General features: G+C 39.5%; 1 long non-coding RNA gene across 4 annotated transcripts; it reads right to left on the minus strand.

Annotated features, from left to right (window-relative positions):
• Window positions 1-760: 760 nt before the first annotated feature.
• Window positions 761-13364, minus strand: LOC137175904 (uncharacterized). 4 transcript variants are annotated; one of them, XR_010925742.1, is made up of 5 exons: window positions 12926-13364; window positions 4980-5053; window positions 4543-4635; window positions 4346-4435; window positions 761-4001 (listed from the first exon to the last, which is right to left on the minus strand). It is a non-coding gene; the product is annotated as an uncharacterized lncRNA (long non-coding RNA). The 4 variants fall into 4 exon arrangements; XR_010925741.1 differs by having other exon boundaries at window positions 12922-13364; XR_010925740.1 differs by lacking the exon at window positions 12926-13364 and having other exon boundaries at window positions 4980-5424.
• Window positions 13365-13653: the final 289 nt, after the last annotated feature.

Below are 13653 nucleotides of genomic sequence, written 5' to 3' on the forward strand. Positions count from 1 at the left end.
TATTATTTCTGCCACTTAAAAGCAGTGTAGTCCTGACTGTTAGGTGAAATTAACATTCAATGACTGAAAGTTACTAAAGAAAATGTAATGCTTTAATGCAATAAACGTGCATTCCCATGGGATCCTTCTACAGAAATCCTGTCATGGTTTACAGTCTCTTAAACACATAATAGATTGTGATCAAGGTGCAAATTGAGCAACGCATTTCAGTTTATCAGCACTTTGAGCTGTCAAATTATATGCATGTGTGATATTTTATTATTCGTTTATAGGGGCCAATGCACATGAATCAAACATGACATTTTCAAAAACAATGTAAATGTGCCAGGGTTAGCTAAAAAACTCAATTGCAATAACAAGCCCAGCTATACACAAATACATTATTCATGGACCAAGTCCAATGATAATGGAAAATGCAAGAAACATCTTTAACTAATCAAAAGGAAAGCAAGATGGCATCTTTTAAGGAGTCACATGAGCATGACAAACATATAAATCCTAACCCCATCAGTTTTACTGACATTCTCAAAATTGCCATGTGCAATTAAGTGCAATCCTCTGTATAGCTTCATTGCTCCTATTATTCCAACATCACCACCTCTCAGTATGATTTTCCCACAGATGCTTATAATTGCCTGTGGTAGGTTTCATCCAGCACAGTCTAATGGGAAAGTTTAACAAGATAGTTTGTTCCCACTAAGTTTGCAACTTTGTTCCCATGAGCTTTATATGGATCTTTTTTTTTTTTTTTAGCAATTAGCTTACTTGAATAAAATCTACAATAATTCAAGTGAGTACAGATACTCTGACATTAAACTCATCTCCACAGCTCATCAGAGGATCCTCCAGCCTCCTTTGTACATAACTCCCCATCTTCAGAGTCCGTCACAGTGCAGAGGGAACAGCACCGGTGGGAGACATTTCTGAAGTTAAACATTTCTTTGTATTTACTAGTTCAAAGACTGCCCACCAGCCCATTTTACTTGCCCTTGGGAGCCATTAGGGCAGGTCATCCATCACTGTGGTTCACGGCTGCGTCTGCACAAGGGATCAAGCCCTCTGATCTGACTATCACTGCCCTCCAGCACAACAGAGACGGAAGTGACAAACTGACGCCACTTGTTCATAAGGTAGGTACAATCACACCTGGAAATGGATCTCAATGCTTTTGTATTTGCTGTCCAAATGGTACTGTTCGTAATTATGGATGAATTTTCCATAACAAAACATTAGGCAGTAGCAATAGCTTAACTTTATATATTAGGCCTTCAAAGTGCTCTCTAAACTAGGCTTGGGATAGCTTGTATCCATGAAATGAGAAAATTAGAAACTTTCTCGTAGAGCTAAACCAAATACATCATTGGAAAGGTCTGGACCTGGAGAGTGACATATGTCAGTATGAAGATTCTACATGGCTCCCTCTTTAAAATAACCATTGAGAGCAAGTTTTAAAAGGGATTATTTTATTTAATTTTTACAAACTTCTGCAGATTGTTTCACCTGTGTGGAGCACAGTATTTAAAAGCCAGTTTCCCAATCTCAGTACTGAAGTAACTGAGGACCAAATAGTTGTGGGACCTAGTGCAGTGTGACATTGATCCATAGTTAGAAAGACATGAGATACCCAGGAAGTTTTCCAAGAAGTGCTTTGTAAATAAATAGAATGCAGTGCCTTTCTCTTCTCACTGCCAACGACTGCCACCCAACTTTCTCATATACTGTAAAATACAACGATCCATTCTAAAGTCATCCACAGTTATGAACCTTAGGGCGGAATGATAGACTGCATCGAGAGGTTTAAGACTAGAGGCAGGAGAGTGCTTATAAATTACATCACAATAGTACATAACAGATGAAAAGGTTGACTGAACAATTTTCTTTCTACAATTCTGGGAAATTCATTCCATACCTCTATAAAATAACAACAGACTTTCCACAGTTTTTGAGTTCATTAAAAAGACCGTTAAAATCCTGTATTAAAACTTCAGACTGCTGCTTGGTGGTGTTGTTTGCACCAACATGAATTATATTGTGGACATATGAGTGTTTGCTGAGCAGAGATGGAATCTGCTGCAAAACATCGACAATTTTAGCACCAGGTAGGCAATGGGTCACTTCAGTTTTTAATTTCATATGTCTTATGATGGAATCCCCAACGATCAGTGATGTATGAGTGTGCAGTGGAGGCTTGCAGTGAGAAGTCACAACCCTGGGAGCGACTGTTTTCATCATCATTTTTCATTGTTGCTCAAGAACCACAGAGAGAGAAAAAGGAAGCATTAAACATTGTTACTTGTTAAAGCAGTTGTAGACACTGTACAATTACCTCTTATTCAGTTTTCTACCACATGACGTGTTCACCAACTGGTTCTGAGGGAGTGACAACCAGTTTCGGTCGGTGGCTGGAGGGATTGACCAAGCAGCCAGACAGTGCCACTGGAGCAGTGGGCACCTGTGCACGTTGAGGCAGTGGCTACGAGGATGAGGTGGGATGGGAGTCTCCTATAGGGGGTCCTGCTCATCCAGGATGTTGTACCAGTTGGTGAGCTGAAGTTCACATGGAGGAGAAGGAGGTGGGGGTGACATTTTCCCCTGCTATTCCTTAGTAGTATAGACCAAGGCTTGCAGTAGAGTTATGGATCTTCGAATTTGGCATGAATGCAAACTTAGCCAGTTTCTTTGGTTCAGCTCCCTGCTGTAGCCAGAGGTCCTTGGCATGGGGTTTGGCAGCAAGGATAGTGGAGTCCAGCTCAGCTTCAGCTGAGGCAGTAGTAGCGGCGCCCACTGCACCCAGGGATTCAAGAAACTTCATCATTCAAAGTTCTTCATCCCCAAGTTGGTAGATGGTTGGTACATAAAGCGTGTATGCACAAGCACATCTGTCCAAGCAGTTTGTCAAGTGAAACACACACGCTTGTGCAGCCATGCACATGAGGATTTTTTTTTGCAGAAGTGGTCTTTGCAGCAAAATCTGTGTGTTTGGGAAGTACTGAGCATACGACTGGATACCAGAGACTTTGATTATACAGCATGATGACTATGAGCTTTTTAGCTGTTGTTGTTTTGTAAAATAGTCAAATTACAGCCCCATTATTTCCCATTGGATCAGACAAGGCTGTTTTTGGAATAAGAGTTCACCATGAATACTAGGGAGTAAAGCCTTTTTTTTTTGGAGGTTGAAGGCAGCACATGCTGATTACTTGATACAAAGATTACGTATTATGGGTGAAGTATTTAAGCATTCATATTACATCAGTTTCAATGTATTTTTGAAGCACAGTGGAAGCCTACAACAATCACTACTAGTACTACTAATTGATGATTGTAATTGTGTGTCTGGCATGACTTCACCTTAGCGCTTATCAAGAGCAGCATGTGTCAGTGAGTGATATTCACAGTAGCTAGACGTCATAGCTATGTCTTCATACTCCCTGTGCTTGTACTGTTTCAAAGAGTACAAGCATCATAGGCGGCCTCACCTTGCCAACTGTGGTGGCCAGCTCCATGCCATGCTGTACCCCTCTGAGCCATGGCTGAAGAAATTAGTGTTGGTGTGTACTCTGTATTGTAGCCAAGATGATATGTCAAGCTAACTCAGCACTGAATCACATAGGACATAAAGCTGCGACTGCACTGCTCTGTGAGCTGAAACTTTAAGGTGTGTTGCAACTGTGGTTACACACAGCAGTCTGTATGTGCATGCCAAACAATGATTATGATGATGACTGATCAATAATTTAATGTGAAAATCGATTTTATAAAAATTCCAGAATGTGCATCCCTGGTAGAAAGTGATGTCAAAGCACTTTTCAATGCTATTAGTTTTCTCTCCTATGTGATGTGGTGTTGAATTACCATTTTAAGAGTGTCCTTTCTGAAATGCTCTGCACCTGCTACTCTTTGAAGGAACTTGCCTTGTGGAGTTTGCATTATATTATTGTGGCTGGCCTCTGACTGGCTGCTCTGATCTTCACTTGGCCATGAAGAGTGCTGTGAGTTTTCTGAAAGAATTTTTAAGTTTAAAATAGGTTCAGCAATACACGAGACAGGATGTTAAACTCCTTTCACTGATAATTAGAACCCACACATAAAACCCAGTTCAACCACAAAACAACTTTACACATTCGTCACTAAATTTAAGAAGATGACATGAGACATGTGCTTCATGTGCTCCAGCATGTCCTGCCTTTATCATGGAGTTATTTGTCATATTTAATTATTTCTGTTTGCTCATTGTACAGTGTTACTTATTTTTGGTGGTAGCAAAGATTAAATCTATTGCAAACACTTCTGCAACTTTTTAATACAAACAGCTTTTCTGTTCTTACTGTTTCAGACAGCTTACCACGGGGCATGGATAGGGCATCATAGTTAGCCCTGTTTGGCCACCTGTCCTGACCTGCTTCAAGCCATGGTGCATCACTCTGAGCCACTGCTAAAAAATTACAGCTTCGGTAAGTATTCTGTATTGCAACCAACAGACATTAAAAGCTTGATTATGCAAGTTTCCTCTATGTAATTCTGTATACCTGCTATTGTTACCTTGAGTAATGTGAACACTATTATGGTTGACCTCTGTGGCCTCGCTGGCAGGCACTGTTTGCAGCAGCAGAGTAATATTGGTGATAACATCTGCTGTAACAAAGTAGATTTCACAAATCAACATTAGGCTCGTGTGATGCAAAAGAGGGAGGAGGTGATGAGTGATGATTGCAATAAAACTGACAGGTGTGTCATACACATCTTAATTATTAATATTTACTGAAACATACAGGTGCTTGATTTGTTCACAGAATTCACATTACTGGTTAGTTGTGGTCTTACAGTAGGGGCTAAATGGAATAGGAAAAAAAAAATTACCCAGAATATTTGATTTAATATGGTTAGTACAGTATATCAAAAATCAAAAGGAACTATCCAAATTGTTCTATCACAGCATTTTTTGTTACTTGTTGTTGTTGTTTGCATCCGTCAGTTACCTCTCTGTTTGGTGCTGCATTGGCCCCTGACTTGTGGAGGTGGCAGTTGGTGCTTGCAGCTGTGGTCTTTTAGCCTTTTTTGGAAAAGGTTCAGTGTCAAACAGCCTGTCTTTGGAGGATGAGTAGTGTTTTTTCTGCAACAGTGGCAAGTTTTATCAGAAGATTCATATAGCAAGATAGATAATACAGAATGTACAACTTTTCATACATAATGCTACGTACTTTGGTTTCTTTTTAAGGGGCTCTGAGTCGGAGTTGAGGTCCAAGGTGAAACAAGACTTTTTGAGAGTGGTGTCAAAAGAATCTGAGTAAAAAATGGTAATTAATCCCTATGATGTCTTCCAGGTTAATTGTGATTTTGATATACTAATCTGTTTATACTTTGACTTATACTAATTTATTGTCTCCTTGATTTGGAAATGATGACTGGATTGGATGACTTGCCACTGTCACTTGACAAAAAAACAATACCGCCAGCCACACAGAGAGAGAAACCAAAATAAGAAAAGCTCAAAAAGCAAAAGGGAAAAGTGCCTGCAATAGAGTAGGAAATTGTGTATGTCACAGTTTCCCGAAGAAATCAGTCCCAATCATATTGCCATTTGTAGCCTACCATTGGCTCCTGAATTATGTATTTTAATGCAGCATTACAATAAATATTGTTCTTCTCATCTGTTTAAGATGAAAAAAATGGACCAAAGTCAGGACAGAACATTACATTTTAAAACTCAAAACATTTAATGGGTCCAGGAGTGATTTTGCTTTTGAAACAACCAATCTGAAGTTGTGGTGATTGTGTCTGAAGCCTAGTATATTTTTTGTCTTTGTAAACTAAGCTCCGAAACCACTGGGTAACCACCAATGACATACCCTTAATCCTACTATATAGAACAGTTGTATCATTTATTGGGCAATTATTTGTTGTGTAAAAGGGAATGGCAACAAATTGCCTCTCACATGGAACAAGGAATGGCTTCTGTTTTATTGGGTCTGACTTGCAGTAATTAATTGTGCTGGATAGACCATCTATCAAGTTGATGCCAAATGTAGTGGAAGACAATGGGTACTCAAAAAAAGATTCCTGATGCATAAATGTGCTATATGCGATGTACACTTCATTCCCAACAGATATTATGTTCTTAACCCGTGCAACGTGACCTTGAATATTAATATAACTATGAGCCCCATCGAGTTTGATAGTGAATGTATTTGTCTTCAGGTCCCTGTACTGTGTGGCACTGTGATGATGGCAAAAGGGGGCTTGCAGTGTGTGGCTTTCTAAGCCAAAACTTTTCCACATGAAAACTGTATTAAGACCCCTCAGACAGTCCCTTCACAACTTGAGCTAATGGACATGTGGGCTTCCTGACAAGCTTGGCGCAATAAATGTTCAAATTTAAAAGCACGGAATGTGTCCAGAACACTATGATTTCTGACATCCTGTGCAAGATGCACATGATTTTGCAAGTTATATGACAGATGCTTAGCACCATCAAGCTCTCCGAAGTGCTTGACAAATAGAATGAGTACATCATTTAAGTAGTCATCAACCAGGGCTTTGCTGGACAAAATGTAGATGCCAATGGAAAGCAACAGGAAGTTTTGGTACACAGCAGAGCTTACAATGTCTCACATCATGACTGGACCAGTATACAATAAAAACTATCTCTGTTGCTTTCCACCGATTAATCTCTGCCACTGTCCTGGGTCTGCAGGCAAACTAAATGGGGATGGCATGGCAAGCTTCCACAAGCCTCTGTGTGATTTATTTACTTGAAACGCAGATAGCCTACAAGTAAGGGGACCCTTGAGCCACAGGATGAGAAGGCAGTGCATGACACCCAAGCACAAGCGGTGCATATAATCCAGACGAAATTCAGAAACCATTCCCTGTGAAGTGTTCTCCAGAGGGGAATTCCCAAGGTGATGGTCGTCATCTTTTTTGTCACGGAAATCTTGATATGTCCTTACAGGCATATCAGTCCCTGGAAAAAATGTTGAAAATTCCACATACAGGTCCTCCTGTATGCACTTCTCACACTTGTGATATCCTGAGTGACCTTTTACACCAGGCAGCAGCATCACACACCACTGCTGAGAGTTTCAGTTTAAGTTTAATCCCATCAAACTTAAAACCTCTGTCCAGGTCATTGATATCTGACACAAAATCTTCCAGGAACTCATCCAGATTGTTTAGCTTTTTTTGCACTACAAAAAAAAACAATTACAACAGGCTCATCTTGTGGAAGATTCTAAATAACACCAAGAATGGGCCAGAATTGTGTGGTGGAACTCTTAAATAGGGGCAGCCCATCAATGTTAACCCGAAGAGCCAAATGATTAAGAGAACTGACCATTAACAGGCACTTGTGTTTCTTTAACACCACTGAAATTGACTCCAAGACACCAAGATGGTAGTACTGGCCACCAGCTTTATCCTGGATACAAATCTTGTTGGACCACAAAGTACCAAACACTGTTCTGGCATCACTTTGTAAATTTGAATGGTGCTGTCCAGTGTCAGTGCCGCCTTCTGTGTCTGGTTCTGTGTCAGGGTCAGTTTCATGTGCATCAAAAAACTCTTCTGTCTCATAGATGTTTGGCACTCCATGTATGCAGAGCTGCTTGCGTCTTCATATTCCTCAGCATCACAGAGGTCAGTCATAAAATCCCCCCCTGCAACTGCAGCTCGAATTAATTGTGCATCAACCCTAGCTCTAGACTTCCATCTCAATGTCCGGGAGGATTTTCTAATGCAAGCCATACTGCAGAGATAAACATAAATTCATAAAAAGTCTCAAAGATATTTCACTCTAAAAAAACTTAAATTTTCATCATACCACATGTACCTTTTGATGCTTATGTGTTCAAGGGAAGCAATGACAGAACCTAACAGAAAAAAAGAGAATCATTGCATTCCCAAGTGCATGTTTTTTTTCTCATGTGTCTTCACACTTTGAAGTCAAGGCTCATTTATGTAAGTTAAGCATTTGACATTTTGAGGTGAGTTCAGTTTCAACCCTTCATACATTATGTCCACTACAGTGAAAAACATTAAATTTTTTTATAACCATCTATATTGGTGTTACCATGTCCAAACCACTTCTGGGTGAATTTACCTGAGACTGAGATTTGTCTACATTATATGATCATTGTTTTTGTATCTCTCAGTGTGTTTTCCACCTGTGACATCATGAGCTCAAAATGGCAAAAGGAAAGGAAGAGTATAGATTAGGAGAATCAGACAGGTAAAACATTTTATTTAAATGAGATGTGAAGAATAGGTTTATCCAGATTCTGATGACATGATTAGCTTTTTGTTTGTGGCTGAAAATTCATGTGTCGTTTTGGCTATTGGGTTTTTATATGTATTCAGTCACTGATGTATTATGTAATAAATGTGGTGTATATAGAGTAATGAATGTTGACTAATACCTCTTCAACCCATTTTGGCAAGCAATTTTTGTGAAAGTGGCACCAACTTTAGCGAGGTAATCATAGTTGGCTACAATTAACTGTTAGCTATTTAAAATACTCTAACTATGCTAGCTAAACATTGTCGTCCGCTAGCCGCCAGCATAGTAGTGTGATAGCTAGCTAGTGAGTCCATTGATTAATACATCAATTAGTAAAGCAAGATTGTCAGGGTAATGGGCTTTAACATTACTTGATAATCTAATTTTAAGGCATGGGTTGATATGAAAATTTCATGTCAGGATTTTCCTGGCCAAAATAATTGCGATTGATGATATTATCCCGATAATCATCAAAATATGCTTTTAAGTCTTAAAATGGCACTAAATATACTGGAATCACTTTACCTTAAATTTTGTTCATAAATAAATATTTTTATTGCATCATAGGACACGTCTTTTTTATAAGCATAATTTTTAGTGGATAAAACAAACTAGGACAGATTCAGACTCTTCACCGACACCCAGCAGGTAATCACAATGAGAGAAAAAAAATCCACTGATAAAAAGACCTTCCTATAAACCTGATATCCAAGCAGTCACATTCTGAGCCTTCAGCCATGGTGACAAATAACTGGAAAGATGCAGTCCTCTCCTTGTGACAAATGGCAATTCAAATAAGGAAATCAATAGGACTGTATGTTAGTGACCTGGACAGCTTTTTTTTCAAGTCACTCATATGGGGGTATTCACGTTCATGTGAGGATATTCATGATTATACTGACAATGGAAATTCACCACGATTAAATTATCTTGAGTGTTTTTATCCCAATATAAGATAAAATCTTATATCCTCCCATCCCTACTAACGTTACTTAAAAGTTATGGTGTACTTAGTCCCCTGAAATACAATATGAAACATAACTGGCAAGTACTTCGTCTACCACTGCCAATACCAACATTCCCAGTCAGAGAGAGGCTGAAAATAAAGTAAGACAGTTTGCCTGGGTCCCCAAATCACTAAATCCGCCCATGGTTGGAGTGCTCCGCTGTGTTGTTACTAATGTTGTGTCTCCTGCAGTGGAGAGCAGCCTCTCTGCTGCACCGTTAGCTCCGGGGAAAGACATTGTCATCCAACATGCTAAGGGGGCACAGGGTTTTTCAGGCAAAAGAGACTGAGCACCGAATTATTTTCTTCACCTCAGAGTTGGTTTAAGTTGTGTGTGTTTTTGTCAGCCGGTCTTGTTTGTTACTGCTGGAGTTCACTGCTCTGCTCTGTTAACATTAGTGTGAGTGAAAGTATTCACAATATACTTCACGTTTGTCTGGCAAAGTTATTTATTCATTAGACCAAAATATGTTTCTTACCGCTGCCTTTTGTGAAGATGAACTAAAAGATGGATGTATTGACAAGATAACTAGCGTGTGCGCACTGTAGACTGTCCAGGTGCTGCATCGCTCTCGCAGTAGAGTTTCACCTTTTTTGTTCTGTCAACATCACGTTATTAACTAACATTTAGAGAATCGATTTTTGACATTTGTGAGACTCATGTGAGCTGAAGGTCTGCTGGTCTGTGTGCATTATGAAAGACAACTACGCATTTGGGATTTTATCTACCTATGTGGGTATTAATGTACCTGAGCGGGCCGCCCAAGTAGAGCCTATGTATGGGAGACACTGATGTGGTTTCATTTCTTCTAAACATTATTACTAGATATTTGCTACCATGTGCCATTGTTTTGGCCTAGCTTTTTTTCTCAATTGCTTTTTATTTATCACTATTTTTTAAAATGTTATTTCTCATTTATCTATATTTGAATTCTGCAGTAAGCATGTATATAAGTGTCACAATGGTAATTTACCACTTTTACCTTTCTGACGGGCAGAGATGTGATTAAAATGATGTGCAGCCTAGTCTGAAAACTGTCTGTAAACCATGAGATAATGAATATAATTTAAATCACATGATAAGGATTTTTTTCAGATTTGTATTAATATATATATTAAAGTTAAATCATTACCAGCAAGGAAATGTTTATAACTGTATGTATGTATATGGTTTATAGGATTGATTCAAATAGTGCCATTTAAAAACAGAGATAATTAGCAATTTAGGACATGAGTCTGATATTGACATATCAGTGTTTCCTTAATTGTATGATTTGAAATTTTCCCCTGGATAAATGATTAAATTTAGAAATTGATGTGACAAAGACTTGTACTGTGTAATTTTATTATGCAAATGATTGGAAGAGCGGTCAAGCAATGTGGTGACTACAAGAGAAGACTTGTAAGTTTATTGAATGAAATATGTTAAGTCAAATTAAGACCTTGTAACGTGCTGCTGTCAGACGTGGTTGTAAATCTAATAAGCAAAAGTAGCTAGAGAATGGTTGGAATGTGACTGCAATGCTTACATTAAAAAAAAAAGCAAATACACACCTGGGGTGTTGAGGTATATGTCAGATCGGTGAAGTAGATTTGAGCAAAATGTCACAGCATACTCCCAAGTTCAAACGACAAAAGACTTTAGGATAACAAACACATCAGCAGCAAGCTACTTGCATTCACCATGATATATGGCTGCAGAAACATTTATTTTCTATCTGTTGGCATCTGAGCTTGAAGTGTGCAGCGACATTTGGTTTTCAATACTGAGTTAATACAAGGACAAAAGTAGGCCTACATGTACAGTCATAGCGTAACTACTGATAATCTGTTATTATACTGATAATTATAATTTGATAAGTACAGCAGAAAAAATTAAGTCTCCTGTTGTGGTTAGATTAAATGGCATTTTTGAGGTTTCTTCACAAAAAGGGCGAACACCAGACTTGCTGAAAGTAGGGATGGATTTTTTGCCGACATCTGATATGCCAATATTTTCCATCTCATCTTTGCCAATACCATTATATGTACACATTTTTTTCGACCTGGCAAAGGAGACTATTGCACATGCAATCACAGATTGTTCTAAGTATGATAAATCAAGACAATATTTGAAGGAAGAACATAGGAAGACTGGAGTTCAGGAGCTCAGCATTAAAATTTTAATGAACCTGCCAAGTGGGTGGAGCAGTAGTTTTCTTTGAGTTTATTAGACAGACAGGATTAATGTGTAGGATTTAATCTCTGGCCCACACACTGAGGGAGAAGATGGTGACAATGCACCTGAAACGCTGTTTGCCAACTGCTATTATAAACTGAAAGGAGAAGAAAGGTTTTTCAAACAGAGTGGTAAATCCTGTCAGCTGAGGTGTTTCCTATCTGTGCAACAGAACACAGCAGCTCCTCCCCATGGATTGTTTCACCCTGACAGTCCCGGTGTGTCCTCCACAGGCTCCACTTCACTCAGCTACCTGACAGACCCGTTGCTTCCTACTTTAACCTGAATAACAGACTGGGGCTCAGTGCTCTGGCTGGATCCACACGGAGAACCAGGGCTAACTAGGAGGCTAGCGGGGCGTTAGCTGCAGCAAGGCTAGAGAGAAGCACAGCCAGCTAGCTTTCACTAGCCTTCCAGCTAGCCCTGGCTCTCCATGTGGATCCAACCAGAGCGCCGAGCCCCAGTTTGTTATTCGGGTTAAAGTGGGAAGAAGCAGAGAGTCAGTCAGACAGCTGAGTGAAGTGGAGCCTGCGAAGGAAGCACCAGGACTGTCAGGGAGAAACAGTCCACGGAGGGAAGCAAAGCCAGGCAGCGAAGGCAACAAATCGGCTTGTCATATCGGTAGAAATGTTTGTTTTGGTCCGATGCCAATTATTCATTTTAAAGCCATTATCAGCTGATATTATCGTGCATCCCTAGTTTAAAGTGAATGTGACATACAAACCTAAACATGCCATCATGGTCATAACTTTTCATTGTGTAACGTATATGAACACACTGCACAACTTTGAGTCGAAAAATAAACAAGCAGAATGCAGAGAAATGTTTTGCAAAATGGAAATGATCCATTCCAAGATTGAACTGAGATTACATGTAGGTTTCAATCACACAATAATATATTCAGACGCTCAATAGACAATGCTTCAAAATGAAACGCGATCAACTGTAGATGTCGCGATCATGTGCAGACATCACAGCGACGTATGTGCGCTCACTGAGTTTAAACCTTAATTCACCTCAGCCAAAATGAACCACATTAAAAAGGTAAACATGACACAACTTAAAATGTTTACTCAACCAAAATTGGTTGAGTAAACATTAAAAAAGAAATTAATAAAGAAAATAAGATATTTTGCCTGTCCAGTTACCCTTTAAAGGCACATTTCAAGTAATACAAACAACACAAATACACCTTTCTCCCCCTTAGGACTGGTATAACCACTGGACCTCAGAGACACAGACTGGTTATTTATCCAAATACTGAAAAGCAGGCAGCTTTAAAATGTACTTTTAAGACGACATAAGTAAACAAAACAAATAAGCCAGCAATTCAGTCAAAATACTGTGCGTTGGGCCACATATAAAATCACAGCTGCTTATTGTGACCATCCAACAGAATAGAGTTACTAACTTACTACTCACCCACCCGGGTCTCTCTGTCTTTTGCAGCTGAACTGGCGGGCTCATTCACAAACAGTTCCTTGGCAACTGACGAGGAAAGTTCATCTTCCATTGTAGCCAGTGGAGCAGCCGAGCTTTACCTCGTCACTCAGTGGCGCTGTTTGGTTTCCCGTCGTCTGTTTTGGATCCCACGATATCCACATGGGCGCTAGATAAGCGTTAGCGCCACCGCTAGCACAGCTAGCAGAAGTCCAGTATTATCCGGTATTAGCTTAGCTGATAAACTCGACACAGTAAACTCAAAACACGACTGGTGAACTTAGACTAGCCGTGACGCCAACTCACTGCATTCACAACGTTAATGATACTTTTCTCAAGACTGGTTGACCGCAACAGGTTCTTCTAGACACATTAATTCTGCGTGTTTGTTGCTAATTGCGCTCACACACACACCTGCTGTTGTTGTCCCGCCCCCCAGCCAATCAGTATCTGAAGGAACTTGACGTGGGTTCCTGACTGACTAATCAGAGGTAGAGGGTGTAAAGTTAAATTTAGCATAATAGTTTTTAATACTTCACCACCAATGGACGTATATGACAACCTGTACTCTCCAAACAAACTAATGCTGCGTTCATCTGAAACTTATAGATCTGCTCATAAAGAGATACAGTCATTAATAACATTGCTTTATATCTCAAACAGTTTTTTTTTGTGATTATTGTGGTCAAAAATGCTTGATTTTGCCGTGGCTTT

This window comes from Thunnus thynnus, chromosome 23 (assembly GCF_963924715.1).
Source record: "Thunnus thynnus chromosome 23, fThuThy2.1, whole genome shotgun sequence".
NCBI classification, from domain to species: Eukaryota; Metazoa; Chordata; class Actinopteri; order Scombriformes; family Scombridae; genus Thunnus; species Thunnus thynnus.